This window comes from Entelurus aequoreus, linkage group LG17, assembly GCF_033978785.1.
Source record: "Entelurus aequoreus isolate RoL-2023_Sb linkage group LG17, RoL_Eaeq_v1.1, whole genome shotgun sequence".
Lineage (NCBI taxonomy): Eukaryota > Metazoa > Chordata > Actinopteri > Syngnathiformes > Syngnathidae > Entelurus > Entelurus aequoreus.
Window position 1 is genome coordinate 38479822 of NC_084747.1, and position 13672 is coordinate 38493493.

Here is a 13672-nt window from a genome sequence, read left to right on the forward strand (position 1 = left end):
AATCTGCTCAGTCAGCATTAATACCGCTGATGAGTTCATTGTAAACCACAGTACGGCAAGTGTAACACGCATGAGTCCCACACAAACAGTAGAGTAGCGTGACCGACATTTTAAAGCGCATGCAGACGTAGCTAAAGCTGCTAGATGCTCACCAATCATGATCATATAATGAACTTCAAAATCATCAACTGGCATCTTGTGGAGTGTATAACAAAAATATTATGCAGTAGCATAATATAGACCTCATATCTTAAAATGTATTTTTTTCTTTTCTTTCAGAGAACCTATTCTGATATACAGTATTACCCAGAATTTTAGGTCAGCAAAACTGCACTGTTTTTAAAAACCCTAGCGAGTCGACTTTATAGGCAGATGGGTAGGTGGAATCTCTTCCAGCTGCAGCCTCAAAAAGGAGGCATAATGCTCACACAAAATGAATGAAGAATAAAACTTCTGACAAATCCGTCACAACTTTTGGGGGAAATTGGTAAAATTATGTAGGATAATTCTCACTTCATTTAAAAGCGTTTTGCACGGAATCTTGGTCGTTTCCTGAGGCACACCGCCAAACGAGAACAAACAAGTTCAGACCTATTATACCACTTTTTCTTTACCTCAATTAAAGGCCCGCCTTCTGACACGTAGACAAATGCTTTTGACCTGTAAGGAAAGAATTTACTCAGGCTGACATCCGATGATCACATCACAAATGTATTAGTTTCAACAGTCTGGTTGGGAGAAAGATGAAAGGTAGCCATTGTACTCTAATGAGCAACCTATGTCCCACCAATAACTGCAGTTAAGGTCACACACTGGCAACAGCGGGGACTTTATCCTGTAGTTGCACAACGAAACCAATCCACAGAAGCAGGAAATGGCCATAAAGCAGTTCCACATGGTCTCTGTATTTACAACAAAGATCTGTGCTTTGTTAACCAGACCTGTGGTTCTCTCACTTTGCACCAAAACACCCTCTCTCAGGTTAAAGGGCTCCAGAGGGTGTTTGATAGGTCTTGCCTCATAATTTAGAGCAAGGCACTTTACTACGTTTCATGATACGCACTGCGGGCTACATTTCTTCCTTCATTCTTATTTTGTACTGAATAAACTGCAATGTCAATGCAAAGTGCTTCCATACAATATGTTAAAACTTTATTTCACCATATAATACATTTAAAGCTAGCAGTACTTAAGCGCATTCATACATAGTGCAAATAAAAGTGGGCACAAGCCCAGACTTTCATTAGCTTTACAGATTATATGAATCATGCATAGCGATGAATGTTTGGATGGGCCTCCCGGTAGCATTCCTTCCTGCACCATCTGCACTCCACCCCCTGCTTTGCTCGTGGAAGTTAAACATATATAGGAGATGACATGAAACTATGATAGCACCAAACGTACAGTGCATCCAGAAAGTATTCACAGCACTTCACTTTTTCCACAATTTGTTATGTCACAGCCTTATTCCAAAATGAAATAAAATATATTTTCTCCTAAATTTTTACACACAATCCCCTATAATGACAATGTGAAAAAGTTACAAAAAAAAAAAAAATTGCAAATATATAAAAAAAATAATCATATGTACATAAGTATTCAAAGCATTTGCTCAATATTTTGTTGATGCAGCAATTACAGCTTCAAGGCCTACTGAAACCCACTACTACCGACCACGCAGTCTGATAGTTTATATATCAATGATGAAATCTTAACATTGCAACACATGCCAGTACGGCCGGGTTAACTTATAAAGTGCAATTTTAAATTTCCCGCTAAACTTCCGGTTGGAAACGTCTATGTATGATGACGTATGCGCGTGACGTCACGACGGCAACAGAAGTATTCGTACCCAATGTGTCACCATACAAACTGCTCTGTTTTCATCGAACAATTCCACAGTATTCTGGACATCTGTGTTGGTGAATCTTTTGCAATTTGTTTAATGAACAATGGAGATTGCAAAGAAGAAAGTTGTAGGTGGGATCGGTGTATTAGCGGCTGGCTGTAGCAACACAACAAAGAGGACTTACTTGGATAGCAGACATCTGTGATCGGGTGAAGTCCTTCGTCGCGCCGTCGATCGCTGGAACGCAGGTGAGCACGGGTGTTTGAGCAGATGAGGGCTGGATGGCATAGGTGGAGCGCTAATGTTTTTATCATAGCTCTGTGAGGTCCGGTTGCTAAGTTGCTAACTTAGCTTCAGCGTCGTTAGCAACAGCATTGTTAAGCTTTGCCAGGCTGAGAATTATTAACCGTGTAGTTACATGTCCATGGTTTAATAGTATTGTTGATCTTCTGTTTATCCTTCCAGTCAGGGATTTATTTATTTTGTTTCTATCTGCATTTGAGCCAGATGCTATCACGTTAGCTCAGTAGCTAAAGAGCTTTGCTGATGTATTGTCGTGGAGATAAAAGTCACTGTGAATGTCCATTTCGCGTTCTCGACTCTCATTTTCAAGAGGATATAGCATCCGAGGTGGTTTAAAATACAAATCCGTGATCCACAATAGAAAAAGGAGAGTGTGTTGAATCCAATGAGACCTTGTACCTAAGTTACGGTCAGAGCGAAAAAAGATACACCCTGCACTGCCTCTCTAGTTCTTCACTCTAACGTTCCTCATCCACGAATCTTTCATCCTCGCTCAAATTAATGGGGTAATCGTTGCTTTCTCGGTCCGAATCTTTCTCGCTCCATTGTAAACAACGGGGAATTGTGAGGAATCCTTCCTCCTGTGACGTCACGCTACTTCCGGTATAGGCAAGGCTTTTTTTTATCAGCGACCAAAAGTTGCGAACTTTATCGTCGTTGTTCTATACTAAATCCTTGCAGCAAAAATATGGCAATATCGCGAACTGATCAAGTATGACACATAGAATGGATCTGCTATCCCCGTTTAAATAAAAAAAAATCATTTCAGTAGGCCTTTCAAGTCTTTTTGAATACAATGTCACAAGCTTGGCACACCTATCTTTGGGCAGTTTCTCACATTCCTCTTTGCAGCATCTTTCAAGCTTCATCGGGTTGGATAAAAACTGTTGGTTTTCATCCAGGATGTCTCTGTGCATTGCTGCATTAATCTTTCCATTTATCCTGTTTCTTTTTTTAAAATTTTTTTATTGGATTTTGGACATATGCAGTCCAGAAATACAATTAAAAACATGTCAAATGTTTTTTTTTCCTCCCCCAAACAAGTAACCCACAAACATACATTCAAATAAAAAAAACATGCATTAGTCACATACGTACTTATGTGACTAATGTATGTCAGCATTCCTGAATGTCCTCAACACGATGCAGCAATACACAAAAGCAGACAAAAGGCTCATCAGTTATCTACCTTTCAATTACTTTTCACTCAGGGATAAAATTTGAGATCAGTGTCTTTTACATATTTTAGGAAACCACCCCATACTTCCTGAAATTTCAAAGGACAACCGTTCAATGTCAGCCTACTTTTGTCCAATTTAAGCAATATCTCTAATCCAGCGGGTGTGGCAGGGAAGCGCTGCAGCCTTCCAATTTAGCATAATGAGTCTTCGAGCCAACAAAGTAGTAAACGCTAGTGCCAAGTTATTTTTGGATTTGCTCAGATAAAATGACCGAGGAGTTACCCCCGATAGTCCGCTTAGAGGATTCGGTTCGATCTTTTTGCCAATTATTAAAGACAAAGTATTAAACATTTCTGTCAAATAACTGCACAGGGATGGGAAAAGCCAAAACATATGCATAGTTAGCTGGAGACTGTTGACACTGATCAGATAATACTGATACCGATACCGTCATACATTTTAGCCAGCCGAACTTTGGTATAATAGGTACGATGTATTAGCTTGTATTGAATAAGGCATTGTCTAACACAAATACAGTAGGAGACTTAGGAACTCTACTTAAAATCTCTGCCCAGCTTTCCTCAGATAGGGTCACTCTTAAGTCACCCTCCTAAAGTGACTTCATTGAATTCAGAGATTCAGGGCGTAAATAAAAAATTTGATTGTAAATACGTGTAATTGATTCTTTTAATGTCGGATGTGGTGTCAAAAAAGCATCTAAAACTGTCTGTCTGTTAGTTTGGAAACCCGGGAAAAGCATTACGAACAAAACTGTGGATCTGTAAATGTCTAAAAAAGTGTTGATTAGGGAGTGAAAATGTATCACAAAGTTGCTGGAAAGAAGCAAAAATGTTGTCAATGTATACATCTTTAATGTTGTTTATCCCCAGACCTGACTATCTTTAAAAGGCAAGAGAGAGAGGGAAAACATGGTTAGCAGTGATGGGTGCAAGACTAGAAATAGTCTGTAGGACAAAATAGCGCTTCAAATGAACATGCAAACTCCACACAGAAAGACTCAGAGCCCGGGTATCCAACCAAGGATCTTCTTATTGTGAGGCACACGCACTATACCCTGTGACACAATGCTGCCCAGGATCTTAATCCATGAAGTAAAACGGTTACCAAAGTCAAATATCTCTAGGACATAAAATAGATAATTTACATAAAAAATTCAAATGCCTTTTCAGCATCCATAGATATCACTGCCTCTTCAGTATTAAGAGCAGGCACATCTTACAATATATTGAAAAATGTCAAAGGTTAGGAAAGGAGTGCCTATTACGAATGAACCCAGTTTGAGCCGCATTAATAATAGAAGGGAGAATAGTATCCAGACGTAAAGCCGGCAGTTTAGATAACGATTCTAAGTCCACATTTAACAGACTGATAGGGCGATACGAAGTGCACGACAAAGGGTCCTTGCCTTTTTTCAAGAGGAGAGAAATTGAAGCTTGGTTGAGCATTTGCAGGAGTCGGCCAGATTCAAACGATTGTACATGTCCAATAATAGGGGGGATAGCTTATGCCAAACATTTTTGAAAAATTCATGATGATAGCCATCTTCTCCTGGGGATTTTCCGTTTTATAGTGATAACACTGCAGCATTTAATTCCGCAGCAGTAATTGGTCTGTCTAACTCTACAGCAGCAGACTGATCAACCGAGGGAATCTCCTGATCGGCAAAATCAATTATCAAGCTCAGGAGTAGAACAATGAAATGAGTAGAGTACGACGACGCATAAAAATTCCTAAATATAAACCCCAAAACCAGTGAAGTTGGCACGTTGTGTAAATAAAAACAGAATACAATGACTTTGAAAGTAATTTTCAACCTATATTCAATTGAATCAGAATCAGAAATACTTTATTAATCCCAGAGGGGAAATTAAGATTTTCAGCACAATCCCATTGAAGAGCAGACCAACATTACAGGGAGACAGAACAGGATCGCTGACGGGTCTGCCAACTTCCGGCGCCCCTTACAAAAAAGGTGAGAAACAGGTAAAAGCTGGGGAGGTGGTGGGGATGAGAGAGAAAAAAATATTCGGTGTAAGCCTGGGCCCCTGGAGAGGGGGTCCAGACTGAGGCCAAGGGAAAAAAAACTCATAGCCATAGCACACATAAACATGTGTGTAAGAGGGAATGACATTAAAGACATTAAAAGAGCAGAGCAAACAGCCACTTCTACACACAGCCACAAAAGTAAAACAACAACTACAAAAAAAAAACATATACACTGTGGTGGCCTCTGCGGTGTTCCACGCCATCGTCTGCTGGGGGGCGGGGGAGAAGCATGGCCAGAGACAGGAGCAGACCCAACAAAGCAACCAAGAGAGCCGACTCCAACCTCGGCCGCCCACCAACTTTCGGCCAGTGTCCAGTCCGCATGGATGAGCGAGGATACGTCTAAGGAGACCGAGGTGTCCGATACCTGCTCATTCAGCCAAGACACTGTGAAGCTTGTCCGTCCCGGCGCTCAGCGCCAGCTCCGCAGCCCTGTCTCTTCATCCACATCTCCTCCAGTCTCTCCAAACAGACTCTGGTGTGGCAGAGCAGCTGGTCTCCTTGGCCAAAAGGCTCCCGGGAGGCAGGTCCAAAAGTTCACAAAAAAGCACAGCAGAAGTCACGAAATTGCCACCCCTTGTCGCACAGTCCCAAAGGGTCCCGAACCAAAAGGCAAAAAAAACCCCCACAAAACACATGAAAACAAGAGGGAAACATCAGGAATACAAAAGGATGCCACAAGAGCACAGACCTCCTACCAACAGCAGCCACTACAGCGGCACCATCTTGAGAAAAAGAAAAAAAATAGACTGCAAAGACAAGATACTTAACGTTCAAACTGGAAAACTTTGTTATTTTTTGCAAATATTAGCTAATTTGGAATTTGATGCCTGCAACATGTTTCAAAAAAGCTGGCACAAGTGGCAAAACAGACTGAGAAAGTTGAGGAATGCTCATCAAACACTTATTTGGAACATCCCACAGTTGAACAGGCTAATTTGGGAACCAGTGGGTGCCATGATTGGGTATAAAAGCAGCTTCCATGAAAAAAGCTCAGTCATTCACAAACAAGGATGGGGCGAGGGTCACCACTTTGTGAACAAATGCGTGAGCAAATTGACGAACAGTTTAGTTTAAGAACAACATTTCTCAACGAGCTATTGCAAGGAATTTAGGGATTTCACCATCTAAGGTCCGTAATATCATCAAAAAGTTCAGAGAATCTGGAGAAATCACTGCACAAAACATTGAATGCCTGTGACCTTGGATCCCTCAGGCGGTACTGCATCAAAAACCAACATGAATGTGTAAAGGATATAACCACATGGGCTCAGGAACACTTCAGAAAACCACTGTAAGTAACTACAGTTAGTCGCCACATCTGTAAATGAAAGTTAAAACTCTACTATGCAAAGCGAAATAAATGTATCAACAACACCCAGAAACGCCAGCGGCTTCGCGGGGCCCGAGGTCATCTAAGATGGACTGATGCAAAGTGGAAAAGTGTTCCGTGGTCTGACAATCCACATTTCAAATTGTTTTTGGAAACTGGACGTCGTGTCCTCCGGAACAAAGAGGAAAAGAACCATCCGGACTGTTACAGGCGCAAAGTTCAAAAGCCAGCATCTGTGCAAAGCATGGGTAACTTACACATCTGTGAAGGCACCATTAATGCTGAAAGGTACATACAGGTTTTGGAGCAACATATGTTGCCATCCAAGCAATGTTATGATGGACGCCCCTGCTTATTTGAGCAAGACAATGCCAAGACACGTGTTACAACAGCGTGGCTTCATAGCAAAAGAGTGCGGGTACTAGACTGGCCTGCCTGTAGTCCAGACCTATCTCCCATTGAAAATGTGTGGCGCAATATGAAGCGTAAAATACAACAACGGAGACCCCGGACTGTTGAACAACTTAAACTGTGCATCAAGCAAGAATGGGAAAGAATTCCACCTGAAAAGCTTCACAAATTGGTCTCCTCAGTTCCCAAACGTTAACTGAGTGTTGTTAAAAGGAAAGGTCATGTAACGCAGTGGTAAAAATGCCCCTGTGCCAACTTTTTTGCAATGTGTTGCTGCCATTAAATTGTAAGTTAATGATTATTTGAAAAAAAAAAATGTGTTTCTCAGTTTGAACATTAAATATCTTGTCTTTGCAGTCTATTCAATTGAATATAAGTTGAAAAGGATTTGCAAATCATTGTATTCTGTTTTTATTTACGAATTACACAATGTGCCAACTTCACTGGTTTTGGGTTTTGCACACTATTTGATCTCAAGATTATTTGTAACTATTGAATCTGCGGAATACAAAATATTGGGATGCTGATATCTGGTGTAGTTGATGAGCTAATAGTTTACCAGCTTTATCGCCATTTCCATATAACTGAGATCTTAAACAAAGTATTTGTTCAGTAGCACGGTCTGTCACAAAGACATCCAGTTTTGCCTGTAGAGAGAGCCTTTCCTTATAAGTGTCTAGATTTTGAGAGGTGAAGTACAAATTATCTAACAGAGATATGTGTTGTGTCAAACTATAATAATAATAATAATAATACCTGGGATTTATATAGCGCTTTTCTAAATACCCAAAGTCGCTTTACACGTGTGTGGGGGGGGGGGGGGGGGGATTAAAACAACTTTATTAGGAAAAGAAACTAAGAAAAGAAAAAAAAAAAGAAAAAAATAATAATAAAGAAGCACCAAGGGCAGGGTCAGTTTGGAAAGGCTAATGTGAAGAGGTGAGTTTTTAGGGTGGTTTTGAAGGTAGGGAGGGAGGGGGCTTCTCTGATGTGCCTGGGGAGAGCGTTCCAGAGAGAGGGGGCAGCCACGGAGAAGGCCCTGTCGCCCCAGGTTCGGCGCCTGGTCTTGGGGACCTCCAGGAGGCCAGCATCACTAGACCTGAGGGAACGGGACGGAACGTGTGGCTGGAGGAGGTCAGAGAGGTAGGGTGGAGCCAGGTTATGGAGTGCCTTGTAGGTGGTGAGGAGTATTTTAAAGGGGATTCTGTATTTGACAGGCAGCCAGTGGAGGTCATGAAGGACAGGTGAGATGTGCTCTCTGGAGCGGGTTCCGGTGAGCAGGCGGGCAGCGGAGTTCTGGACATATTGCAGTTTATTGAGGGTTTTGGAAGTGATGCCATAGAGGATGCTGTTGCAATAGTCTAGCCGGGATGAGATGAAGGCGTGGATGAGGGTTTCGGCAGCAGAGGGTGTGAGGGAGGGCCGGAGACGGGCAATGTTTCTGAGGTGGAAGAATGCAGTTTTGGTGATGTGGTTTACATGGGGGAGGAATGAGAGGGTAGGGTCGAAGATTACACCTAGATTGCGGATGTGGGTGGAGGTAGTGACAAGGGAGCCGTCGATGTTTAATGAAAAGTCCTGAGTGGAGCGAGTGAGGGAGTCGGGGCCAATTATAATTATTTCAGATTTGTTGCAGTTGAGTTTTAGAAAGTTTTTTTGCATCCAGGTTTTTATGTCTGTGAGGCAGGTGGTAAGGGTGGAGTGGGTGGCTGAACTAGTCAATGTATTTCCTTCCTGAATTTTTCCTCATAACTTTTATAGGATATTATCTCCCTCCTAATGTAGGCCTTGTGCACCTGCCAGAGTACAGAGGCTGACATACCAGGAGTCTTGTTCAAGAGCACAAAAAATGTATTTGATGCAAAACAAAATCCACAAAGTTCTCATTTAAAAGTAGTCGTATATTTAGATGTCATGGTGATTGTCAGGTTTTTAAAGAATAAATCCATTGACATTGGAGCATGATTAGAGATAACAATTGCATCATATTTGCATATAGATATACAAACCCCGTTTCCATATGAGTTGGGAAATTGTGTTAGATATAAATATAAACGGAATACAATGATTTGCAAATTCTTTTCAACCCATATTCAATTGCAAATGCACTACAAAGACAAAATATTTGATGTTCAAACTTATAAACTTTATTTTTTTTTGCAAATAATAATTAACTTAGAATTTCATGGCTGCAACATGTGCCAAAGTAGTTGGGAAAGGGCATGTTCACCACTCTGTTACATGGCCTTTCCTTTTAACAACACTCAGTAAACGTTTGGGAACTGAGGAGACATATTTTTTAAGCTTCTCAGGTGGAATTCTTTCCCATTCTTGCTTGATGCAAAGCTTAAGTTGTTCAACAGTCCGGGGTCTCCGTTGTGGTATTTTAGGCTTCATAATGCGCCACACATTTTCAATGGGAGACAGGTCTGGACTACATGCAGGCCAGTCTAGTACCCACACTCTTTTACTATGAAGCCACATTGATGTAACACGTGGTTTGGCATTGTCTTGCTGAAATACGCAGGGGCGTCCATGGTAACGTTGCTTGGATGGCAATATATGTTGCTCCAAAACCTGTATGTACCTTTCAGCATTTATGGTGCCTTCACAGATGTGTAAGTTACCCATGTCTTGGACACTAATACACCCCCATACCATCACAGATGCTGGCTTTTCAACTTTGCACCTATAACAATCCGGATGGTTCTTTTCCTCTTTGGTCCAGAGGACACGACGCCCACAGTTTCCAAAAACAATTTGAAATGTGGACTCGTCAGACCACAGAACACTTTTCCACTTTGTATCAGTCCATCTTAGATGAGCTCAGGCCCAGCGAAGCCGACGGCGTTTCTGGGTGTTGTTGATAAACGGTTTTCGCCTTGCATAGGAGAGTTTTAGCTTGCACTTACAGATGTAGCGACCAACTGTAGTTACTGACAGTGGGTTTCTGAAGTGTTCCTGAGCCCATTTGGTGATATACTTTACACACTGATGTCGCTTGTTGATGCAGTACAGCCTGAGGGATCGAAGGTCACGGGCTTAGCTGCTTACATGCAGTGATTTCTCCAGATTCTCTGAACCCTTTGATGATATTACGGACCGTAAATGGTGAAATCCCTAAATTCCTTGCAATAGCTGGTTGAGAAAGGTTTTTCTTAAACTGTTCAACAATTTGCTCAGGCATTTGTTGACAAAGTGGTGACCCTCGCCCCATCCTTGTTTGTGAATGACTGAGCATTTCATGGAATCTACTTTTATACCCAATCATGGCACACACCTGTTCCCAATTTGCCTGTTCACCTGTGGGATGTTCCAAATAAGTGTTTGATGAGCATTCCTCAACTTTATCAGTATTTATTGCCACTTTTCCAACTTCTTTGTCACGTGTTGCTGGCATCAAATTCTAAAGTTAATGATTATTTGCAAAAAAAAATCTTTATCAGTTTGGCCATCAAATATGTTGTCTTTGTAGCATATTCAACTGAATATGGGTTAAAAATGATTTGCAAATCATTGTATTCCGTTTATATTTACATCTAACACAATTTCCCAACTCATATGGAAACGGGGTTTGTAAATTAAAGTAATTTATTATCAACTAGAAAGTAGTCAATGCTGGTGAAAGTGTGATGAACGTTAGAGAAGAAGGAATATCTGTTATGTACATGAGGGGTGGAAGGAGACGACACCACGAAGAAGCTCAGGTTACCAGGTTTATTGTAACCTTTGATGATTGTGTGGGAGGTCTATGCTACTCTATGTGTTGGTTGCAGGATTAAGTGTGAAATTAACCATGTAAATAATACAAGAGGATGTTGTACGTGCGTGACGGATGGAATCTTCGTCAGTCCAAGAGGGCGAGGCACAAAGGAAGTCCGGGGACAGGCAGGAGGTTGAGAGCAGGAGAGAAGCGACAAGGTCCGTGTCCAGGCAAGGGTCGAAGATCGAGGGAGGCAGTCCAAAATCTGGATGGAGGTTGAGGTACAGAGCTCGAGCATACGGAACAAGGCAGGCACTGCGAGGGAGACAAGGGACATGAGACAACAAGACAAAAGGACACGGAGAACAAGGCAGAGGACAACAAGAGGTAAGCCAGAGACGTAATGCTTACTACAGAGAGTTAACGACGTTCCGGCGTAGGTTCCAAGGAGTGACTGGTTTTTATGCTGTCCTCCTGATTGCTGCCAGGTGCGCAGATTGCTGACAGTCTGCAGCTGCGGTGAAGCGTGAGCGTGAAGCGTGAGCGTGAAGCGTGAGCGTGAAGCGTGAGCGTGAAGCGCTCGGTGCGTGCGGGGGCGTGTCCTGGCAGGCTGCCAGACAGAGTGTTGGAACTTGCTGCGGGAGGATTGTGGGTTCGAGACCGCGCCGTGACAATATAGCCTTCTCGAGGGATAAAAAAAGCGCCAGACATCTGAAACAGAAAATTCTTCCATAATAGACTGAATTACCTTAGCGGACCTTGACGGTGGGCAAGTTTTGGGTGATGAGCGATCAAGCCGAGGATCAAGCCAACAGTTAAAGTCTTTTCTTAGTATTAAATAGTACAGTGACAAGTCATGGAGATTCAGAAAAAGCGGTCTGAAAAAGATGTCATCGTCATACTTGGGAGCATAAACATTTAGAAGGGCTACTGTGGGTGTTTGAAATATGGCCAGTGACGATAACATACCTCCCATTGGCATCAGGCATACTATTTGAGTGTACGAAAGGAAAATATTTATGTAGTAAAATAGCAACTCCCCTCGATTTGCCTGGAAATGATGAGTGGTAGGTCTGCCCAATGCATCCTATACTCAGCCTGAAGTGATCAGAAGGTTTAAGGTGAGTCTCCTGCAAGAAGATTAACTGGGCGCCCACATGACGGAGATAATGTATTAAATTACTGCTTATTATAGAATTATTAAGCCCTTAGCATTTAAAACTGGCAAACCTAATGCCACACCTGCCGGATGTCGCTGTTCGATTTTGCTGGGTCATAGCAAAAATATGCAAACATCAAATATACAGTATACAAAAATGCAAGTCTGTGGTAAAACAAAACAAAATAAGCTTGAGTGATGCAAAAAAAAGAAAAACCAAACAGTGGCTTCCATAATCCCGCCCCGAAGCTCTGGCAGAAGCATTCCTGCCTCACAAAAAACAACCATTGCACCTGTTCTACACTGACAAACAATGCGGTCGGCGCCCAAAATGTCACATGAAGTTAGCAAATAAGATGGACTAAGGCAGTGGTTCTCAAATGGGGGTACGCGTACCCCTGGGGGTACTTGAAGGTATGCCAAGGGGTACGTGAGATTTTTTTTTAAATGTCTGTCAAAAAGAACTGTGAAAAGAAATGCAACAATGCAACATTCACTGTTGACAGCTACATTTTTTGTGGACATGTTCCATAAATATTGATGTTAAAGATTTCTTTTTTTGTGAAGAAATTTTTAGAATTAAGTTCATGAATCCAGATGGATCTCTATTACAATCCCCAAAGAAGGCACTCTAAGTTGATGATTACTTCTATGTGTAGAAATCTTTATTTATAATTGAATCACTTGTTTATTTTTCAACAAGTTTTTAATTATTTTTATATCTTTTTTTCCAAATAGTTCAAGAAAGACCACAACAAATGAGCAATATTTTGCACTGTTATACAATTTAATAAATCAGAAACTGATGAAATAGTGCTGTATTTTATTTCCTTATCTCTTTTTTCAACCAAAAATGCTTTGCTCTGATTAGGGGGTACTTGAATTAAAACAATTTTCACAGGGGGTACATCACTGAAAAAAGGTTGAGAACCACTGGACAAAGGTATATGTTTGAATACGATGAAAGAGGCTGTTTAATTACAGCTTACTATCAAAACCTATTCCTTTAATCGAGTGTGCAAATATATATGAAGAAGACCGATATACAACCGGCAAAATAGTCAACAAGACTGTCGACAAAAACATTAAAATGGGAGTTGTCCCGGATTTGATCTAGCAGGCATGCTAGCAGGCCGTTGCCATTTTGGAGCTAAAAGACTACAGATACCAAAAGCGTGAGATATCTTGCCTTTCTTATCAATTATGTTCTACTTTATTTAGATGGTATAGTTCCTGTGTTCTGTTGGGATGACTGCTAAGTATTTTTTTGGTACAAAATGGCAACGGCCTGCTAGCATGCCTGCTAGATCAAATCCGGGACAACTCCAATTTTAATGTTTTTGTCAACAAAGTCCACTGCCTTTGTTGGATCATCGAATCTGTGAGTCTGGCCGTTGGATAAAGTGATCCGCAAAGTCACCAGAAAGAGTAGACCAAACCTCACTTTGGGACATGAATGTAGCCTCTTTTTCACCGCAGCAAAAGGCCGCTCACTTCTGAGCCACAGCCGGGGGAAATTTGGGAAAATGTAAATCCTCTTGCCCATATAGGATAGCAGAGAAGCTTCACCCACCCTTCTCAGAATCTGGTTCCAGACTTGAAATAAATTCACTCGTACAACAAGTAGCCGTGAAAGTTTGGCGTCTCTAAGCCTGGCACGGAGGGT

The 13672-nt window shown here is 41.6% G+C and overlaps 1 protein-coding gene across 8 annotated transcripts in view; it reads left to right on the top strand.

The window, feature by feature from the left end:
* The window catches only part of adamts12 (ADAM metallopeptidase with thrombospondin type 1 motif, 12), a 69965-nt gene that overhangs the window by 22011 nt on the left and 34282 nt on the right, over positions 1-13672 (top strand). The window lies entirely within an intron of this gene.